Source organism: Schistocerca serialis, chromosome 10 (genome assembly GCF_023864345.2).
Source record: "Schistocerca serialis cubense isolate TAMUIC-IGC-003099 chromosome 10, iqSchSeri2.2, whole genome shotgun sequence".
Taxonomy (NCBI): Eukaryota; Metazoa; Arthropoda; class Insecta; order Orthoptera; family Acrididae; genus Schistocerca; species Schistocerca serialis.
The window spans coordinates 100,571,698-100,594,509 of record NC_064647.1 but is presented as its reverse complement, the minus strand read 5'-3'; the positions used below and the strand labels follow the sequence as shown (position 1 = coordinate 100,594,509).

The 22,812-nt window shown below is 37.2% G+C and overlaps 1 long non-coding RNA gene across 2 annotated transcripts; it reads left to right on the top strand.

The window, feature by feature from the left end:
* Window positions 1–441: 441 nt before the first annotated feature.
* Window positions 442–15,266, top strand: LOC126424882 (uncharacterized). Of its 2 annotated transcripts, XR_007576225.1 has the most exons (4): window positions 442–575; window positions 660–816; window positions 7,084–7,271; window positions 13,326–15,266. It is a non-coding gene; the product is annotated as an uncharacterized LOC126424882 (long non-coding RNA). The 2 variants fall into 2 exon arrangements; XR_007576224.1 differs by lacking the exon at window positions 660–816.
* Window positions 15,267–22,812: the final 7,546 nt, after the last annotated feature.

Below are 22,812 nucleotides of genomic sequence, written 5' to 3'. Positions count from 1 at the left end.
TTTACCAAAAAGAGTTATCCAAAGTTCAGAAATCTAGAAGATCTGGTGTAGGAGTAGATCAAGTATACCAGCCAATGTTATAGTATTTTGATCTCCTTGGCTTTCTTAAGGTTCGCCCAGCAAATCTCGCAGTAAATTTACTTGAGAAAACTGCTTTCACTTTAGCAGCCACTGTCTACACCATTTTGACCGGTTTCTGTGTTTCCTGCGGTTGGTCTGAATGTTTTTTTGCAACACAAGTTGCGAACACAGACCACAACAGAACTTCCTCCATTTCTATATTTCAAAATAACTGAATTAAATTTTTGACGTTTACGGGGAGCGTAGTCGCTTGCCACTGATTTCTTTTCTACACTGACAGATGGCGGGCAAGTACTAGATTGGGGTTTGTGTCGTGTCAACACACCACAATTTGCAGCGATCTTTTGCATGTACAGACATCTGCGCCGATTTCTGCGCAGACAGATCATTGCGTGTGGACCGGGCTTTACGGGAAATAACCGGAGAATAAAAATGTGCATAAACCTTTGGGACTGACAGAAACCAAAAGCTGTATACATTTTAAGTTGTGCGTGGTAAGTAATTTGATAATGTAAGTGCACCTACGATACCGGTGTCTTATTTTTGTATAGAGTATAAATGCATAGGGTTTGTTTAAGATGACTGGGTTTCACAATTCGAGATGAATAAAGCTGATGGAAGGAAGCTGTTAAATGTAATGCCGTTGTTGCAAGAATTATCATTTCGTATGCGTTATTTATTTGGTTATTTCAATTAGAAATAACCAAAGGCAGGGACAGCAGCAGACAGTAATAGGTGAGATAATCATTTATATATTTGAGTTTTCATGCTTATGTGTTTAGAATAGAAAATATAATGATTCAGATTTGTGATGGTTTGAACTATATAGTATTAACCGTTGCGTCGTATTATTAGTCACATCAGTAGTGTCAGGTATGCTTAGTTTGTGATGGCACCAAATTAACGATTATTGAGTCGAACCCTGATTGAAATCTTGAATGCTCTGTAATTTGTATACTTCGTTTGTGTTGTTCCAATCTCTTGATTATCTCTGATGGCTTCACAAACGCTGACTGTCAACAACATAGCTATCAGAGCTCTTTTACTGATTAATATTTTTTAATTTAGGCGATATCTCACAACCTTTACAATAATTAGAGCCCTTATTGTGATGTGAGTATTCCAATTATACTTATTGTATTGTGGAATGATGACAGCTACAACCTGTGTAGAAGTCAGTCGATAAAATTGTCATGTTAGGTTGAAACTGTGAGACGACTAGCTATGTATATGTGCATGGCAACACAATGTTTAAAACTGCCACTGAAAAGCTACTTTATGCTCAACAACCATTTGAATGTATTTTTTTAATAAAATAGTATGTTCCTTATGTATTTTCATTCCCTGAAATGATGCTGACGAACCATGTGAACTGCAAAAGGATTCATGTAGCAGAACTGAAGAACCACGTGTAAAGTTGCAGTTTCTGAAAACTGAGATAAGTAAGGACTCATACAAATTCTACTTTTGGTTTTCAGACAATTTACAAGTCAGAAATGTTTTTAGTAAACACACACACACACACAAAATCATAATCTCATTTTCCCAGTACCATAAACTAACAAAATACTTTATAACAAATTCCCCTGTACGAATAACTAGCACATACATCATTCTTGAACATTTCTCATGAGACCAGTTACTCCAATGTATGGTATAAAAGCATTATGTGAAACATTACTTCACATTTACACCTTCATTCACTCTCATAAATAAGCACAATTGTAATGGTAATTAATAAACAATTAGAAAATTAAACAAACAGAACTGCAAATAAAAATGACGGGTCGACAGAAGCATCCGATCCCACGCGTCGGCTTTGACCTGTGACGTAAGGGTGTTGTCGTGTGTGACGTCATGACAGCGCTGCACTTCAGTGTCCATCAGCAAGTGATCTCTACCAGATCACATAGAATCTACGTACACACTGGCATCTGATGCCATTTGCACATGACTCATACTGCTGTCTGTTCACAGCTGTTGCAATTCTAGTAGGCACAATGTAAGGTGCTATTTCTCAAACACTACATAGATCTGCTAAATACGTGCATTCTCATTGTTTTTCCTGTCCAGAAATGGTACTTGGATTGGGTGTTATTTAATACAATCTTCTGGCTAAGATTAACATTCTAGGGAATCTGTGATTTTTTATTACAGTATTTAAGGGATAATGCTGAGCACATGATAAGCACATGTTTATAATGTTTCTGATGCAGATTATCATGTCAGTTACACTGAAAATAGATGATGACACAAAATTCAGCATTTGATTCCATAAGTTCCAAAACTTCTCACCAAAATATAACATCAAGCCAAATATGAGAAATATTTACAAATTCTACATACTTTCTCTTTTTACATGTTAGGATTTTTTTTTTATTTATTTATTTATTTTTTTTTTTTTTTTTTTTTTTTTTTTGCACTGTTCAACTATGCATTTTGCTATGGCAGAGTATGTTAGAACCTCCATGTTAGATTCACCCTAAAATATTATATCATCTATAAATAAGAGCATTTCAGCCTTCTGTTTCCACTTCCTTGATGTATTTCACTATGATATCAAAGGGTGTGATGAAGAATAATGGGGAAAGGGAAGCACTCTTTGTTATAAAGCACTTTCACTCTCTGACTTCTTTTTGTACACTGCAACTGTGGAAATGGATAACACTTTCTTAGTGAGAACTGCATCAGTTACAGAAAGTGTGAGGTTATGACGAATAATATCCATCAAGTTATTAGTGTATAAAATCACATGGGTACTTGAGGCATGCCAAATATTGTCTGTGATGGTGATTCTTCTTCTAAAATAATATATTGTATTTTGCTTACAAAGAAATCTTCAGACCAAGTTTATGTCTTTAGATATTCCATGCACACACATTTTCTTCAGCAGACATTAACTGGTAGCAAATAAAAACTTTTCAAAAGTCAAGTAACACCGAATCCATCAAATTACCTCTATTCATTGCAGTTAAAATTATGCTTGTGAAGAGCACAGTCTGACTGTAACATGGCTGGTGCTTTCAGAATGCATGCTGGGTTCCATATAGAATGTCATTTTGTTTTGGGTAGAGTTAATGAATAAAAACCTGCTCCAGTTGCTGTCGAGAACTTTATTGAGACCACAACCTGTTTCAGTAAGGTTCATCTGGTTCTGAAACAGCCATAAATATGATTAGTTCTTTCGTATCACCCTACTTTGGGCTATGTTAAATTGATCAACTTTAAATTTTCTGTGGCCTTCTTTTAGCTAAGTATTGTTTCATTCTCTCTGATCTTTTCTCTTTAGAAGCTTGGATTGTCTGTTTAGTTTTCATTTTGGCTTGGAACCTCTCTTTCTTGTCCTCTCCCCCCCCCCCCCTCCCCCCCCAAAATCCTTCTCCATTTCCTTAAACCAGTTTGCTTGTTTTTTTTTTTTTTTTTTTTTTTTTTTTTTTTTTTTTTTTTTTTTTTTTTCCTAAGGTAGTCAAACATTTTTGGGGGTTCATTCTGAGGATATGTCCATAAAAATCACTTCTTCTTTTCCCTTAGAGCTTTTTGGTAGTTTGGTGAAGGGTTGCATTTTTTACATGAATTAGTTTGTTGTTGTGGACTTGAGGCCAAGGACTTTCCTAAATATCTACCTTTCTTTCATCTCCAGCCATGGTTGAAGATGGAAATGTTTCATCTTCATACAGGGATTCCAGTTTGATTACTTTATTGTGATGTCTTATTTTTGCATTCCATTACGGGGACTTTTTGTTGTGTTTTTCTGGTTAGTTGGAAAACCAGTTCAGCTTTACATCTTCTAGAGTCCATAGCCTTTTTCTCAAGGGCATTCCAGCTGATCCAGTCTCAAAGATATTTAAAGTCTTGGACGATCTCAGTTTTTTGTTCTCCCATTTTAGAATGTTGTGGTGGGTTTTTTATGTTTGTCATTACTTTGGTCTTTCCAAAGGAGATATTGAGACCTATTTTTTCAGCTTGTTTTTGTAGTTCTGTGGTCTGTTCTTTGGCTTCTTCCCAGTTCTCGGCTTGTAGGGCCTTATCATCTGCAAAGGCTAGACAATTGACTTCAGTGCCTTTGTCTTTTATTCCTAGTCGGATTCCACTATGGATCTTTGTGTTCCATCCTCTAACTACTTTTTCTAGGGCACAGTTAAATAGCAGTTGAGGGAGTCCAGCTCCTTACCGTATACCAATTTTTATCTCAAAATTGTCTGAAATTTCTCCCATTAATTTGACTTTGGAGTAAGTGTTTCTTTGGGTTTTAAAGAAGTGGTTTTGTTGTCTAGGTTTAATTCTTTTAGTGTAGAGATGAGGGATTGCTGGAGGTGTATGCTATGTGAAAGTCAATGAAAGTGATTACAACTGATATTGCTCTTAATTTATGGTATGCCCTAAGGTTGCCGAGGTTTAGGATGTGTTCTGGGCAGGATCTCCATGTCCTGAAACCCGCTTTGTATTCTCCAAGTTGATGGTCTAATTGGGGTTCTGCCATATTTAGTAGGACTTTATGTAATATCTTGTATGTTACATCTAGGCATGACATCCATGTTGTTGGGATCTGTTTTGGATCCTTTCTTACGGGCGGATGAGAGCTGTCTTTCATTCAGCTGGGAATACTTCATTTGACCAGATTTTCTTAGAGATGTTTAGGATAGAGTCACCACATATTTGTTAACACTTTTCCAAAGTTCAGCTGTGGTTTGGTTTTCTCTCGAGGCTTTATAGTTTTTGAGATTTGAAATGTTTGTCTGTAGTTCCTCAGTGGTGGATGGTTCGGAGCTAGGGTCAGTTATTGTTGAGATCTTAAAGTCCATTTTTTTCTGTGGGTTCTCCACTGTTGAAAGGTTTCCAAAATATTCTGCCAATATTTTGCAGCTATTCCTGTTGCTGTGGGTAATATTTCTGTTTTTGTCGTGGAGCTGTAGGGCTGGTGGGATGTATTTGGCTATTTCCTGTTTCAAAGTTTTATAAACGTTACTTGTGTTATTTTTGATAAATTCTTCATTGATGTGGAAGAGGAGTTGGTCTTCATGAGCTTCTTTTATTCTTTTGATATTTTTGCTCTTAAGTTTTAGAAGTTTTGTCTGTTACATTCATTTTGTCTGTGATTGTTGATATGCTTTTCTTCTTAGTTCAAGGAGCCTGTCACATTCTTTTCTCCACTAGGCATGTTTTTTTGGCTTTGGTTATGGGGGCTAATTGGTCGGCTTTACTTACTAGGTTTTCTTTTATTTGCCCCAATTTTGGTTTTGCATGTCTTCAGTTGTGCAGGGAAACTCATTGGAGTTTATTATCTTTTCTAGATCACGTTTCTTCTTTTGGTGTTGTTGGCTCCATTTTTCTGTCTTGGGATGATTTTGAGTTGCCTCCTCTTAAGATGTTGTGTTTATTTATGAAACTTTAATTTGATTGCCATATGATCAAGCTAGAATTCACCTACGTGTGGTTTTGGTGAGACCCGTGTTCTCTGTTTTTTGAAGTAGCTTTTGAAATGCTGAAGTTAAGGATCATGTTGTGTCCTTGGCACAATTCTAGCAATCTGATGCCATTTTAGATAGTCCAGTTATGTACTAGGTAACTGCTAACAATTTTTTTCTTTTTTTCACCTTCCTTATCTGGGCATTGAATACCCCCAAAAGTAGGACATGTGTTTTTCTGGGATGTTTTAGATACCATCATTGAGTTAGTCCCAGAAACATTCCACCTTTTCTTTGTCCTTTCTTTTGTCTTCATTTATGGGGCTATGTGCATTCACGATGATGTATAATTTGTTAGCAGATTTGAAGGTAAGTGTGGAGACTCTTTCACACTGTGATTCAAAGTTGATAATGGATTCTAAAATATTTTATATTATTCTGAAGCCAGTTCCAAGGTGCAGTGTTTTTTTCATCCCTCCCCCCTTCCCCTTTGTATATTCTGAAGCCTCCAGAATCAAAATTTTTTCATCTAAGAAACTCGTTTCTTGTAGGGATGTTATGAGAATTTTGTGGTTCTTGAGGGGTGCCTGTAAGATGTTTTAATTTTCTAGTTTTTAGAAAAGAATTTATGTTGAAAATAGCTACGTAATTTGGTTTTCAATACTTAATCTTGCTTGAGGTTCCAAGACGCTCAGACTTTCTCCGTGTAACACTGCAGACCCCCCAGAATGTGATTGTCTGCTTGCACACTTTTTTCCAGTGGATGGCCCACCTGGGATAATTTGTTTCGTATCACACTTTTCCATGATTGGTTATATTATGTATGAGGTTGCTCTTATGGTTAGAGTCACTCGTTTACAACCACTGTTGTTAGCCCTGGAGGTTTTTCTCAGCTGCTCCTAGCCTGGGGATCACATCCTGGCCAAAAGCTGCCAAACCTGGAGAGCCGCCTTTAGATTTTGATTTTTGTAGGTCCACAGGTGGTATTTTATTTCCCACAAACCCTGCATATCTGCAGAGCCTTCTCCTATCCGCCACCTGGTGACATGCCTGGTAGGGAACCAGAAACCCATCTCCAGGGATGATTAGTTATTGTTGCTATTATTATAGATTTGAGGTGTAAAACAATTCCATTCTTAATCACCAAACAAACTACAGACACACATTGAACTTCTGGACTGTAAAGAAGATACTGTGCTCCTTGCATCAGCTCCAGTCTGTACAAGAAGCAGATTCCATGCTCACATATATTCGACTATGATCCTTAGCCCATCTGAATAGCTGTATCAGCATCCTCCCATGTTGGGTGACATGTTGAACTCAGGAGAATGACAAACATTACTGACATGCACTTTACATTTTGACACATGACGTCCTTGTGAAAGCAGTAAATGATTTTCTCGTATTCAACTGTGGGTAGGTTTTGTCACCATCCCATTTTACTACTACCTACTACCCTGAATTATGCAAGTAAGCTTTCATTGTGTAGTGTGCATTACTTATGAACAATGTTGTAGCTGTTTCTTAAACAGGTTTATTTTAGCAGTCTTTTTCATTTCCCTTGACAGTTAATTATATTGTATTTTTTTATTACTAGTTTCAGATGCCACCCATACTCAAGATTTGCACTCCTGGAGTGCAGCAGAGTCCACCCAGCACTTCAGTTTCCCCCATCACTGCGCTATTCTGAGGAGGTGTGCGAGTGAAACAGCTGTATGATGAAGGCTCCACATATGGGGAACTTGGGAAGATGTGTTTGCAACACAGTGCGATTAATTGTAAGAGGTGACTATTTCAGCATACTTGTACAAGCAGGAGTTTAGCAATTGTATTTACTCTCAACTGTGCCAAAGCAATAGCTTTCATTACTTGATTAAGTAAGTACTTGTATTCTAGATAGCTGTAATATGGTGAACAAACTACAGAAAGTTTGTGTACAGGTATTTAACATGCAGTTATGATTTTCATAAAGTCATCAGATGATCAAAATGACTTGCAAAATGATGTAGACAAGATATCTGTATGGTGCGAAAAGTGGCAATTGACCCTGAATAAAGAAAAGTGTTAAGTTATTCACATGAGTACTAAAAGAAATCAGCTAAATTTGGATTACGCAAGTGGAAGAACACTTAGAATGTGCAACAGGTCTACCAAAGAGGTTGCTTGCACTACGCTTGTCCGCCCTGTTCTGAAGTATTGCTGTGCACATCAGGTGGGACTGACGGATGACATTGGAAAAGTACAAAGAAGGGCAGCTCGTTTTGTATTATCATGAAATAGGGGAGACAATGTCACAGACATGATATGTGAATTGAAGTGGCAATCATTAAAACAAAGGCTATTTTCATTGCGACAGGGTATTCTCATGAAATTTCAATCACCAGTTTTCTCCTCCAATTGCGAAAACATCCTGTTGGCGCCCACCTACATAGGAAGAAATGATCATCATGATAAAATCAGAGAAATCAGGGCTCGCACAGAAAAATTTAAGTGCTCGTTTTTCCCGCGTGCCGTTCAAGACTGGAACGGTAGAGAGACAGCATGAAGTTCGTTCATTGAACCCTCTTCTAGGCACTTTATCGTGAATAGCAGAGTAATCACTTAGATGTAGATGTACCAATTTCATAACAAAAAAGATTTATGCACTGATGCGTGGAAACACACGCTGAAATAACATTAGCATCTTGTCTGTGCAGTCAAGAATAGTGCTCATGGGGTAACATTTTATGAAAGTCTTGTAAATTTCTGGATTTGACAAACAGGCCCTTAAGATTGGGTATTACACTGTAAGCCTATCAACTCAGGTTGGAAGTAATGAAGTACATTAGCCAGGCAAAAGTGAGATTGTCCTGACAAGCAGATCGAATTCTGTATTCCGTCATGCAGTGTCTTGGAATCTCTTGGAGAACTCATTATGAAACATGTCAACTACTCATAGTCAGTTGTGTCTGGTCCACAAATGACTGCCTTGAGTTATGAGAAATGTTCCACGTTGTGAATTTGAAGATGTTTTTTTTCCACTGGATTAACTTTTGTTTGATACCGTCAATCTTGTTTGCCATATCTGTTGCCGAATGATTCTGCCCTCACCTTAAGACTGTTAATGAATTCAAATAATTGATATCGACCATAAAAAGTTTTATCCCGTCTGTGCTTAGCCTTAACTCAGTTTTTTCCTAATTGCCGCCTTTAGTGTAGTTATCATTCGCTGTTATTCATCAGAAGACAAATGCACCATACTGTGTATTTGGTTTGATTTGCAGTGATGTTCCAGTAAGTGTTTTTCCAGCTTACAATAGTACAATAGCATCTTAAGCACTTTGTGTGGGTTTTTTTAAACAAGAGAGATACAATAATTCCCATTTGGTGGCTTCACCATTGTAGGCTTTTTTTCTTAACAGGGGAGGGGGCAGCAAGTGTGCAGACAACGTAGTATTCCTAATGCAGAACATATAGCTGACTTAATGCAATAGTATTGCCAGCAATCTTCTTGGTGTCTGATTTGCTCTAGCAGCATCCAGCTGAAACCGTCCTTTTCCTATTCCTCTTTGCCTTTCAGCCATACTCACCACTGTGCTCAGAGCAGGAGGCTGGCGTGCTGTTTCGCCAGGCCTGTTCTGTAGTAACAGAAGGGGACACATCATTGTTGTTTCACTAAAAGATCATGTGCTGTGCATATTTGTGTGCAGCAATGGTCATCATTTTGTAATGATATCTCACTATATACACTTGTTCCTGTAACTATCATATGTCCATGATTGCATGAGAAAATGTTCGAATTTTCCCATGCAGTTATACACATGTGACAATTTCTGGAACAAGTATGTACAGTGTGATTTTTGGTAAACATTACAAGATGATGACTGTTGATCGTGCTGTGCACAGATATACATGAAACATGATTTTTTTTAGGGAAATGACAATGATTTATCCACATATGTTGCTACAGATGTACCCAAGAATGGGCAGCACCTGAAACTAGTAGAGCAAATAAATTGTTTGAAGCACAGTGCATTGGAGTAACGTCATCCTCCAAATTGCTCTTATTCTGTAGTTGTGTATAGAACAATTAGTGAAATACTTGGTAATGTTTACCCTGATATATTCCACCGATTGGTAGATATACTCAATTGGTGTAATAAAATACCAGGTTTTTTAACAGCTCTTTACAATGAGCCCAGCTATTACTTTTAGCTATTATTCTTACGGAACTTTTATGCCATTTAAAAACTATGTCAGTGTTCTTGCCATTGATCAGCAGAAAAAGATCCCACAGCTAAGAACTGAGAACATATAGGCATAGTATGTCACCACCAGACAGCAACTGTTAAAAACTGATGCCAAAACCCTAAGAACATAACATGCTGATGACATTCTTTTTCCCACTGTCTTTGTGTGCTTATTCCACATTTGCTAACAATGTTCATCCCTAAAAACTTTGTGCTTGTTACAAAATCCATAGATTTATCGTCTATGCCTAATGTGATAAAGTTGTTTCCCCTCTTCATGCTGAAGTGAAATGGCATGTTTTTTATGTTCAACATTAATTTATTATGTAATATGCAGTCTTAATCATCTTTTAGGATTTTATTTGCTTTCTGTAATAAGAGTTCCGGTGTTTCATGAATGACAATTGTGTTGCTGCCATCTGCAAAGAGAACCTGTTCTCCTTGTCTTATACTGTCTGAAAAAATAGCAGAAGTGAACCCAATACACTAACCTGAGAAACACCTATGCTTGTATCTTTCTTGTCTGACAGTTACATTACTAAAAAATTATCATCAACACACATGTGAACTATTTAACCTTTTGGACCATGTTTCCCAGGTAAGACTGGAACCACTTGTTAGCTGTTTCTCTTCAAAGACTACTTAGCACTTGCTTAGTAGTATTTTATTGATGATAATGATGAGGAGGAGGTCCCATACTCCGAGGAGCGTAGGGGACGATGCGGGAGACACCCGCACTGCCGTACTACGCAAGGTCCTAGCGGAGGCGGTTTGCCATTGCCTTCCTCCAACCACAAAGATGAATGATGATGAAGATTAGCAAGTGTCAAAAACTTTGGACAAGTCTGAGAACATGGCTGTGATACAGTCATCCTTATTAACAGTGCAGTACAGTATTTTGAATACTGTAATGGCTGATACTGTACTTCTCCCACTTCGGAAACTAAACTGTGCTTCATTGAAAAGGATGTATTTATTCATGTAATTCATGCCTGACAAAGTGTGGCTCACGGTTCATTCCCTTCCAGCAAATGTTTTCTCCCCTCCAACTTGTCCTGTGCACTGCCATCGCAGCCTCACTGCAGCCACAGCCACGCTGGCCAGTTGCAACGACAACAGTCAGTAGTCCTGGGTTGTGAGCCGTAACTACCACCAAGAAGCAAATGTAAATTAAAATTATTTAAGATATCTGTAACACTTGTTAGAAAAGCTAATTCTGAAAAAGAAAGTGAACCCTTCAGTTCCTTTTCAAATTCCAAAGCATTAGATTTTACCTATTAAACTTCTAAGGGAATAAAGAACTACATGGTTTACTGCACTCAACCAACAATTTACGGGATGAAGAAATTTACATCCATACACTGCATCATCTTCTACCAAAAATTGCTTAAACTTTCGATGAAACAGTCATAGACTGTCTTGGCATATTATCACCATAATTTTTGTTACATTTTTCATTGCGCACAGCATTCTAACACATTTACCGTGTAGTGTTTCCTGTTCAATAGCACAATGAAAAGTAATTTATTCCATTTTTTCATAACTGGCCAACAATGCAATTCACACTACGATGATAGCTGGTATATTACCAGTATAAACTCCAGAGCATTTTTGAAAACAACAAAGTTTGTCAACATACTTTCAACAGCATTAGAAATACCCAAAGCTGTTGCTCCTAGCAATGAAAGTAAAGCAAGTAATTCTTTGTGCAGAGAAAAGTAGTCTATTATCATGTGTATAAAAATTAATTGTAGACTGAGATTTGTGGCAGCAGTATTCCTGACTGACAATCTGCAATTAAATTACTCAGTTTCCTGCTATGACCCATCTCAAGAAGAAGAGTTTTACAGCTTTAAGTTACGAAGCAGCTATTATTAAATAATAGTGACATCATCACAACCAAATGCCTTTTGACATATCTAATGCACATTCTTTTAGGTATACGCTGTTCCTGAAGCGTTTCTGATCTTTGTCAAATATTGAGCCTACCGCTTGCATGTAGTTAAACACTCTTCTCCAAGACCTGATAGTTTAGGTAACTTTTCTATTTTTAACTTATCCACTACAGAACATTGTTCATCATGCCCATGTGTTCCTTTAGGGAGTGAAGAGAGAAGTCAAGCAAGATTAATACTAAATGAAAAGCACCAGTTTGCTTTCATTCTACAATACTGTAGAACAAAAGCAAGCTGGTAGGTGCTTTTCATTTATTATAATGTTGTTCTATCAAGAACCAAGAGATGATTCTGTTAACAAGATTAATACTTTTGTTTGACTTCAGTACATTTTACATATTAAATGTTCAGATTTTTCATTGCAATTGTGTATCCAAAAAAAGAGAAAAAAAGAAAAAAAAACCCTTAATCCCCCGTTCATCATTGAAAATGGTTTTCAGTGGTCTTTCTTTAAGACATTCTGTAAAGCTGTAACAGCTGTAGTAATAACCAGAATAATAGTCACAGTAGCAATAAAAATAACTTGAGCAGTAGACAGATATTGAGGAGAGTAAATCTGAATAAATAACTGAGAGCAGCTGATGCATATCAAGGTGAGAGAGCATACCAGTATGCTTCCAGGAAGCGGTCGAAGGAAGATTGTGCCTCTCTTGACTGTAGGGGGAAGCACTTACTGGAGGGTAATAGCTCATGAGCCATGCTTCGCCAGGCCTGATGTAACGCATTAGTCTCTCTTTCACTATTATTATTTTTTTTTTAAAGTGAAGACAGTAGTGTAACTGGCATGTACAGTTTTCATTGCTTTCTGCATTACCTTTCATCAATAAGGGTTCAGCTCATTGGAGCTTGTATGCTGTCTATGCATGCTTTCCAAATAAAGACAGGAATCTCATGATACTTGTTTACTTGTGGATGTAAGGTGCGTTTACAATATCATGTGCCCAGTAATATTGTCAAGATTATATAAACTGTATAAATCATAACTGTCCATCATAGTGAACGGTGGGAATGTGGCCATGTATGATGGTAATTATAAATAAAATAGCCACTGGCTGTAAGGATGTTTTTATAACTATTCTGTCCCATAATCAGTCATTTTTGGATCTACCTTAGTATGTATATAATCCATGCTAAGTATTAGTATCCCAGATCACAGCTGGCTGTCAACTGAATGGCAAGTGTGCACAGCCCATTATCACAACTCTACACAAATCGACATCTCTTCAGTGGACAACAGGCTACTTAGTCACCTTACATAAAGAGTGTCTGTTTTATTTATAATTAGTACTATACAACTCATTATATAGTTATTCTTTAGGTTTAAGATGATTCATGTCTCAACATCTTCAAAAATTCCAACTCGCATGTTTTACAAATGAAAAGGTAAAATAGATTCCACAGGTCTGTGACTAAAAAACTGCATAGGACTTTTTATCATTTTCCTATAGATCTCGACTTCCCAAAAACAGGAAAAATATTCAAAAAATTCTATCACATAGGTTTTTAAGTATATTGCAGTATTTATGTTCATTAGTAATGAATGTATGTGTTTTTTAAATTCAATAATTATTAAAAATTATGTCAATTACAGTTGATAAAATAAACTTAAATTTTAAAAATTTACAATGTTAATTATTCTTTGTTACCACTTGCAGGTTTTACCATGAACTCCTGGGCGCCATAAGCAAATGCAAACAATCTTATTGTTCAGTTTTATCATGTTGTGACAAATCAAATGATGATTTGCATCTCGCATGAAATGAAGGGAAACTCTCAGTAGACATATTGCTATTAAAGTGAACAGTGCTGTTGTTTCTGTCTAGTCATGGATGCAAGAGGTGGTGTTATTTCTCCAAACAGTTTTTGTTATATCTGTGGTGAATACACTATTAAAAGTCAACAGAGAAAGATAAGTAATTTTGTGAGGAAAGTTTATTTTGCTTACTTTTAATTAAAACTTGGTGATCAAGGTAAACCATGGGCCCCGCATAAGGTGTGTAGAAGATGTGAAAATTATCTTCGTTTGTGGTTTAAGGGTAAGAAAAATGCATTTTGATTTGGAATTCCTATGATATGGCGTGAGCAGAAAAACCATACCACTGATTGCTACTTCTGGTCAGTTGACATAAATGGATTTAATTCAAAAAACAAAAGAAGCACGAGTTATCCTAACCTTGACTCAGCTACACATCCAGTGCCCCATAGCGCTGAAATACCTATCCCACAGTCACCTTCCAGTTTGGATAAATACCCGAGTGAGTGAGAGGGCGAAGTTACATTACCTCCTCAGGGTGAATCGAGCTCAGATCTTTCTTCAGATGAAAGATCTCAACTATTTTCTCAAAGTGAGCTCAATGATCTAGTAAGAGATTTAGGTCTTTCAAAAGATGCAGCCGAACTGTTAGGTTATAGATTAAAAAATAAAACCTTTTTATCATCTGGCACCTCATTTTCTTGGTACAGACACCGAGAAAAAGAATTTACCCAGTTTTTCACAAAAGAAGGAAATTTAGTTTTTTGCAATGATGTGGAAGGACTCATGCATTGCTTTGATATGCAGTATATTCATCTGAGTGGCACCTATTCATTGATTCATCCAAAACTAGTATTGCACAATGGAAATAAATTTGCATTGCTTCCAATGAGACATTCTGTGCATATGGATGAAAACTATAGCGATTTGGCCATTAACCTCGAAAAAATCAAATATCAGGACCATAAATGGGTGGTTTGTGGGAACTTCAAAATACTCACGATGCTTTTGGGTCAGCAGGCAGGATACTAAATACCCATGCTTCTTATGCTTGTGGGATAGTAGAGTGAGCCAGAGAACAGCACTGGACTAAAAGTGATTGGCCACCCTGAGAAACTTTAAAACCTAGAGAGAAAAATGTTATCAATACTACTTTGGTACTGCCAGAAAAGGTTTTGTTGTCCCTCTCCACATCAAATTGGGGTTGATGAAACAATTTGTAAAATCGCTGCAAAAGGGTGGAGACTGTTTTAAATATCTATATACAAAATTCTTGAAGCTGTCTGAAGCAAAGTTGAAAGAGGGAGTTTTCACTGTCCCCAACATAAGAAAACTTTTAACTGACACCCTCTTTGTGGAAAGTATGAATGAGAAGGAAAAAGAAGCTTGGGTATCATTCAAGGTTGTATTGCGAAAGTTTTTGGGAAATACTAAGGATCCTAAATAAAAAACCATTGTTCAACGGATGTTAGCAGCATACGAAGCTCAAGGCTGCAAGATGAGCTTGAAGGACCATTTTCTATACTCCCACATAGACAGTTTTCCTGACATGCTGGGAGCTTATAGTGAAGAACAGGGGGAGTGGTTTCACCAGGATGTCTGTGACTTCGAGAGATGTTACCAAGGAAGATGGGATGTCACTATGCTTGCTGACTTCTGTTGGGTGCTTAAGCAGGAGACTAAAGGTGGAAATCAGAAAAGGACTCAGCAAAGTATCAAGGAAAAGAAGGAAAGGTTTCATAAAGAATATGAATAAGTATAATATTGTTACTATGTGTCTCAAAATAATGTTCCATTGGTTGAAAAAAAAAATATGTTTGATTATTTTGAATAAACAAGTGCTTTTACCAATATTTGTGTTTGAATTTGCCAAAAAAAAAAAAAAAAAAAAAAAAAACCTTATGTGACAACACTTCCGAAATCAGCTCATTCTAAAACATATATTTCAGTAAAAATATCTCGTGCAACTGACAAAATTTTTTTTTTTTTTTTGCAGACCTATGTTTTTAGATTTAATCAAATTGTAAAACATATTTACACTGGAAGTGGCATCAAAGTAAAATGTAAGTTACTCTAGTGTGCAAAAATTGAACTGTAGGAAATTACAGAGATCATTAACATTGCTTGGATGTATGGTGGACAGCTTACATGTAGACACAAATATGAATCTTTTAGGTAACTTTAAATGAAGCTATGAATGACAGGGTAACAGTTGTCCAAGAAGCTGATGTTTTTAAGTGTACTTGGCTCATTGAGTGGCTTCTCACTGATGGTTTCTTTCATAAATTTCTAATCCTCCATATATGTTCAGAGAGTATCCCATCTTCGTTGTGTGAAGGATTATGAGGTTGTTTCCAATGCTGTGCATTGAGTGACTCTCTTTTATGAGTTGAACTGTGAAGCTGGGTTAATTTATTTTTTCCCATTTTTAAATTCTGTAAGATTTATACCCTATATGTACAGAAATTATACATTTTTTCACCTTCTATTAGAGACAAGATTTATATCTGTCATATTTATGACGGTTTTAAAAGCATTTGAAAATGGCATAATATATATGCCAAGACTGTTAGTGGCCTCAGTAAAGTTCTCAACAGCAACTGGACTAGTTTTTTTAATTAAACAAACAGTTACCTAGAATGACAGCTCTGCCATTGCATGCTGTTGTTGACAGTTCATTACAATTGGTTGTAGCCGATTGGGTGATAGTATACAGTAGCCAATGAGAATTACTGAAACAGAATATGTCACAATTTCTGAGGTTATGGTTTGGTTGGGACCTAATAGTACAGCTTAGATTTCCGTGAGTGTAAGAGGTTATTGGCTACTCAGTGCCGACCAATGATTCATTGCGGTCTCTTTGCATCATTCATAATGATAACTCTTGTCAGCAGCAGCACACGACAGAAAAGCTACAGACACCAGGAGTGTACTTTCACTGCTAGATTTCACAATAAAAGTGAAAATGCCAGCCATGATATAAGAACAGCACGCACAGATGTTAACATGTAATAAATTTCTTTGAGGCCATGGTTATCTCATCACAGACAAGACATTTTATTGTACTTAGACATGTGTTTCACATTGATGTAACACTGGTAGGGCAATAAATTCAGTGCAAATAAATAAGTTATCATTAACACAAATAGGTAAATTTGGTATTTCCACATGATTTTTATGGAAGTTCCTGTATTGTATTTTCTAATATTATAGTTCTCCTATCTTGCTAAAATAAATTAAAATATAAAGCCAAACAATCAGTCCAAAAGATTAAATGATCTTATAATCCAAAAGTAACATAAAACTAGAAAAAAATTGATTGATTAATTATAAGTTAAGTATATGTTCGTTCAAATAAATAAACTGATAATCAAGAAACATGAACATTAAAGAAGAATCCAGATGTTAAAATGTTTATTAAAAGTGTGCAATGCAGAATATTTTGTGAAAGTGAGCACCACAGGAAATACTGGTTTAATGTACACACTGCTAAACATGGAGCCAGAGAAAAAAAAATTGGTGATGTCAAAATATGTTATAAATGACAGAGCAATTGCAACCAGAAGTAGGTCTCTCTTCAAAAAGATACCAGAGTTAGTTCCTGAATAACAGGATGTTACAGTTTCTATAATTAACTTATTTATTGCAATCTAATTTCCTTTCACCCACCCATTATTTCATTTACACCTGCTCACACTTCACACACTGTACCAAACAAATTTGTTTATATTTTGTGTTGAATTTCACTGAGTTAGTACTCATCCCTTTTCCTTCTTTCACCAGCTAATTTTCTCCTTAAATAGCAATAAGCTAATAAATACTACTACTTTTCACAGTAGGATGTGGTGGTATTTCGCTTTCATATGCTGGGTTCTTTTCTCTGGCTGTTATTGTTCTGAAATCTGTTATGTCAGTATGTTAATATTCTGTGAAGCTGTCAGCATTTATTTTGATGTAATAATGCTCTTACTAGTCACATTTTCCTCAGACAGAATTCAAATTATGTTACTATTTCTTTATCCATGACAACTATGTATTCAACTTGTGATGGTTCACCTTCTTTATTTTTTCGTTTTTTGTCCTCTGTGTCGACGTACTGGCTGAAAAAATGTACTGTCTACTGTAAATGATGTAGCCGGCAGGTATGCATTTGCGTTTTACAGTTATTTACTTTCACTTTTCACAAACCCCCATATACAAATTTAATAAGGCCAGTGCACTATTGTTTCACTTTCGATAAGCCTCATTAATAGTTTTCAGGTGAACATCCACATACTGCTACAATAGTTTAGTGTTGAATATCTCTGAGCAGTAAAACCATAACCACATAATTCATAGTTCTTTCAGAATAATCAGGTACATGTGGAACAGACACAGTCATTGTTTTACACACGGCCTAATTGTGTTACGCTTATTTCACAGTTGCATTGTTGTTGTTCTAATCAACACAGGTTTCTCGTCTGAAACTGCAATGGACTGACTGTCTCGGGACCAACAATTGGGCCCTATATATCCTCACAATAATAGGTACTGAAACTTCACATTGTTCAATGTTTAATTAATAGAAATTACAATTAAAACTTAACTCATTTGATTAACTGTATACATTGAAAAATTCATTCCTTTTAACAGTTTCTTCTACTACAAGGTTTAGGCCGAATTCTTTGTTTAAATGATGAAACTAACATATATCATTATGCAAACAATACTTTCGACAAAAGTTCCAAAACAATGACTGATTTCACCATATAATGAAAGGTACTAACTAGGAATAGTCAAAATAAATTAGAAAATCAATTACATACATAAAGCCGGCCGCGGTGGCCGTGCCGTTCTAGGCGCTCCAGTCCGGAGCCGCGCTGCTGCTACGGTCGCAGGTTCGAATCCTGCCTCGGGCATGGGTGTGTGTGATGTCCTTAGGTTAGTTAGGTTTAAGTAGTTTTAAGTTCTAGGGGACTGATGACCACAGCAGTTGAGTCCCATAGTGCTCAGAGCCATTTGAACCATTTTTACATACATAAAACTAAGCACAAAATTAGATCTGGTGTTATGCCTTTTAAAACTGAGGGCTCACCTTTCTCTTTTATGAAAATGCATATTACACTTGCGTATGTTAATGACAATTAGGTAATTCAAAAATGAAAAAAATGAATTTTAAGGAGTTAGGTGGCAAAACAAGCTGGGAAGTAAAAATATCCCAGCTTGCTTTGTCACAAACTGATGCAGCTCATTCACAGTTTGGTCATTATCACATTACATTAAAAAATCTAATTTTCTTCCACTGCAACAAAATATTAAGCTTTCTAGCTCTATGTTGTGTAATTTTTTTTCAGCTGTCAGTCTTTCCAGAATAAATGAGGAATGGCGGACGGTAAAGAGTAAATCGCTAACCATGTGAAATGACAAAGAAGTTGCCTCTGTCATGGCGGGTTGCTCACACTCGTGCTGTGCATGTTGCCATGCATTCCATATGAGAGTACTGCAGGATCCAGGGCCTTGCTACTTCCCTTCACTGAGGTCCTTCAGAGTCCCTGCAGCAGAAGGTTGAACATGTCTCATAAGAGTTCCACTTACCTTCTATCAACCACAAGACAAAGACAGCAAAGTGAGGGTAAATGACAGTATGTAGCCAACAGTTGTGAAGACATCATAATAAAAATAGTTAATTAAAGAAAGATAATCAAATATTTTCTTGTTCTGTTGCCTTAAAAGGTTGTTTGTACGGTACAGTGCTTTCTGTAAAGAATTAAATGTGAAACTGCATGCCGTGGTTAAAATTGTAATCAACATAATTTTTGTTCATCAGTTTGTGCACTTGACGAAATTAGCTTCAAAACTCTAATTAATGTACAAAAATTACTCAATACTGCTACCATAACGTGGTGAACCTAGAACTGTAATGTAATAATAAGTTTTGTAATGGACAGCAGTGTTATGAAATTTTATGCGTGACTAAAATTGCTTATTGTTAAATAATTGAAAGCGTTGTTATAAAACTGGTTTTGTGTTAGTTCATTGATGTTTGAAAATGGCCGCAAACTGAAAATGGACAGTAATGAAATAAAGTTCAGTTGTTTAAAAAATTTTCTGGAAGCTCATGGTAGACATAAAAATTGGTTTCACTTCTTTTTTATTTTCAAACACAATCTCAATTACCTTTACACTATACCAGTTTGTAATGGATCTGGGAGATGTGTTATTTTCTACTGGATTTGCCGATACCAAATTGTAAATGTTTTCTTATATTTTTGTCAGAATTTTTTTAATTGTAATTTGCCTTATTTTATACTAATTTACTTATATTTTTGAGAGTGACAGCATATTGATTACTATTAGTAGATGTGACGAAGAATATCAAAGAGACTGATTACAAGTGGAAGTTTGTGTGTTGTGTAAAATGTCTTTGACGTTGGAGTCGTCTTTGACTGTTGTCAGTGGGCAGTAAACTCTTGGTGTGTGTTGACGGTAGAACAACGTGCAGGTCGCCGTCATAATAATTTGCTAGTGAACAGAAAAAATAAATTATGTTACTACTTTTTTTGTATAAACTTTAAGAAGAAACCACATTCGAAGAAATGGTATTTGAAGCAGCAAAAATGAGGCAAACTCATTGAACCAGGTCATTTCTGCAGCCGACGAAACTGCATTGTGGAATCCTACTTCCACTAGACGACTGAAGCCAAGACAAATATCATCTTGTAAACATTTCACAGAAAAGGTACTGTCACGAAATATGCCAAATTTAAGTAAATAAAAATAGATACCGTATTTCAACTGGGGGCTCAGCCGGGATATCATATTTCAAGTTTTGATCTTCAGATACCGTTGTGCAGGACAACTAAAGTGACTTAAGTGGCAATGCTTGGTCACCCTCCATAGCAACTAGATGTGAAATGGGCAGTTTGAGAAGATCAATATCAATCCTCAGTACAGATAAAATATGTTATTGTGTCAGAAAAAAAGTATTTTTCCAGTCGAGGATGTCTGTAAAAGATATATGACAGTAATGTCATACTTTGTAAAATGGTTTTGACATTCAGTTAAATGTGGTGTCCCAGTAGGATTGGTCAGGGATATGAAAGGAACTATTATTTGAAGCAAAAAATTACTGTAATCACGGACTCTAAAATGTGTATCTTGTGAGCTATGGGCACGTGGTCAGAAGAAGAGATGTGTTCCATAATATCAAGCATGAAGAAATGCTCATAGCTCTTAAGATAATCAATTTTGAACCACTGTTTAAAAATTGTTTTACGTGGATGACCATTCCTCCCGGGACACATTGTATAAACGACTTTTTTCTTTCTGGAAAATACTGTTTGTTAATGTATTTCTAAAGAAACTGTGATGCTGTGGTATGATCTGCAACATCTGTTGTTATCTTTTACATTAGATTAATATTTCAAGGCATTTGTTAATAGCAAATGGAAGGATACAGCATGGTCAGGACCTTAGTCAAAATACAGTTTAGTAAAGATGAAAGCCTGTGTTTTTTACACTTCATCCCAAATAAATACCAAAATGAAAATAATTTGTTTTTGCATTAAAATGTTACATAAAATTCCCTCAGATGTTGAAAAGCTGTACTTTGATAACTGTGTATGTTTATTGGTTAGTACCGTAAGCTATTTACACGTGAAATGGGCCAAGGCACAGTTACTTGTATTATGCCTTTCAAGTTGAAGTTAAGTGAGCTCTATAGTGTGAACTGATAATGATTAAATGAGTACAATATATCACTGTCTTATGGAAAGGAAAGCCTAGAACCTTGTCACAAACAAGTATTTGCGAGTTACGTTTATCATTATTCATTTTAGTAACAGTGCTCATACACTTGGGGTCATAGCATCAGCAGCGATAAGCAGTCACTCTTCAAAATTGCTGAGGGTCTCACTGAGGCTTTTCCACACCAAAATTTTCCTCCCCACCCACCAACTGGCTGCAAAGGAGTGGCCCCCTCCTCCTCTCTCAATACACTACCACCAAGGACTGGAGCAGCTGAATCATGTTTTCTGCCACAGTTTCAGCTATCTTTCTGTGGGTTGTAAAATGAGAAATATTGTCCCCACTGCTCCAAAAAGTTGTATTCACCACCTACCCATCCAACCTTTGCAATATCAGAGATCTACCCAAAATCCCAATCCCTTGCCCCATGGCTAATATCTTAGACCCAGATGGACGACCTGTCCATACATCCTTGAACTACCACTTACTCCAGTCCTGTCACAGGCGTTTCCTGCTCCACAAGAGGCAGGTCTACATATTAAAGCAGTCAGATGGTCTCCCTACATAGCTGCAAACACTGCATAGTATTCTACATGATCATGAACATTAACAAGCTGTCTGCATGAATGGCCACAGTCAACTGTGGCTGAGAGGCAACTAGTCCACCCAGTTCCCAAGCATGTCATACAACTTGCAGTACTAGGCTTCAATGACTGCTCCACAGGTTGTTCTATCTAATTCTTCACACCAACACCAGCTTTTTCTCAACTGGAAAAATGGGCATAGTGCTTCCCCCCCCCCCCAACCCCCCCCCTCACCCACCCTCCCCCCACACACGCACACATCTGGTACCTATAGCACATATATGCAAAATATCAAAATTCATTGTCAAGTTTTAATTTTTCAATACCAATGTTGAGAGTATAATTTAAAATAAAGCACTGTGTCATGCCAGATCGCCACTTGTTACGACTTCTGCAGTACTTGTTAGCAGCAGACTCAGTGGCTGCACCAAAGACTGAGGCGGCGTGGAGTTTTACAATTGTTTATTGAGCTTTCTTTACAATTTCTCCCTCGTCGTTGCAGGCAGCCCTGCGGATCCTTCCACCTGGCTGCTGCTGTGTAGATTCTCCGACAATGCGCGCAACGCGCGCCTCCAGTGCTCAGCTGAAGTCAGGATGCCCTGTGGTTGAGATGAACTCGTCGCTGCTTGGCAGCCCAGTATGGCACGCCAACGGAGCCGCGTCGCTGTGAGGTCAGCTGCCATCGCCTGCTGAACCGGTGGCTGGGCAGCCGTCAGTCGCGATGTCCGCGAGATCTTGTCATGGACGGACCACACGCCATGGGGCCGGGTTGCCGTGGAGTCCGGGCTTCAGTCCCCGGTGGCGCCTGTGCCCCAGACCGCGCTGTGGCCGGTCCTGCTGGAAGTTCTCGCTATAGTCAGTCAGCCACGGTGCCGACCGGACTTGCGCTGACCCCCAGAGCTGAAGTAGGCACCTGGTGGCGAACGGATGACTCCTGCGAGCTGGAACAGACTTCCGGAATCGTCACCTATGAAGATTGAGCATTCGGACACAGACCACGTCCGTCCTCAGATCCGAACGGCTTCTTAATGGCTGTAATTCTCTAGTGTACATGTCAATTCATAGTGTAGAAGAGTTCCT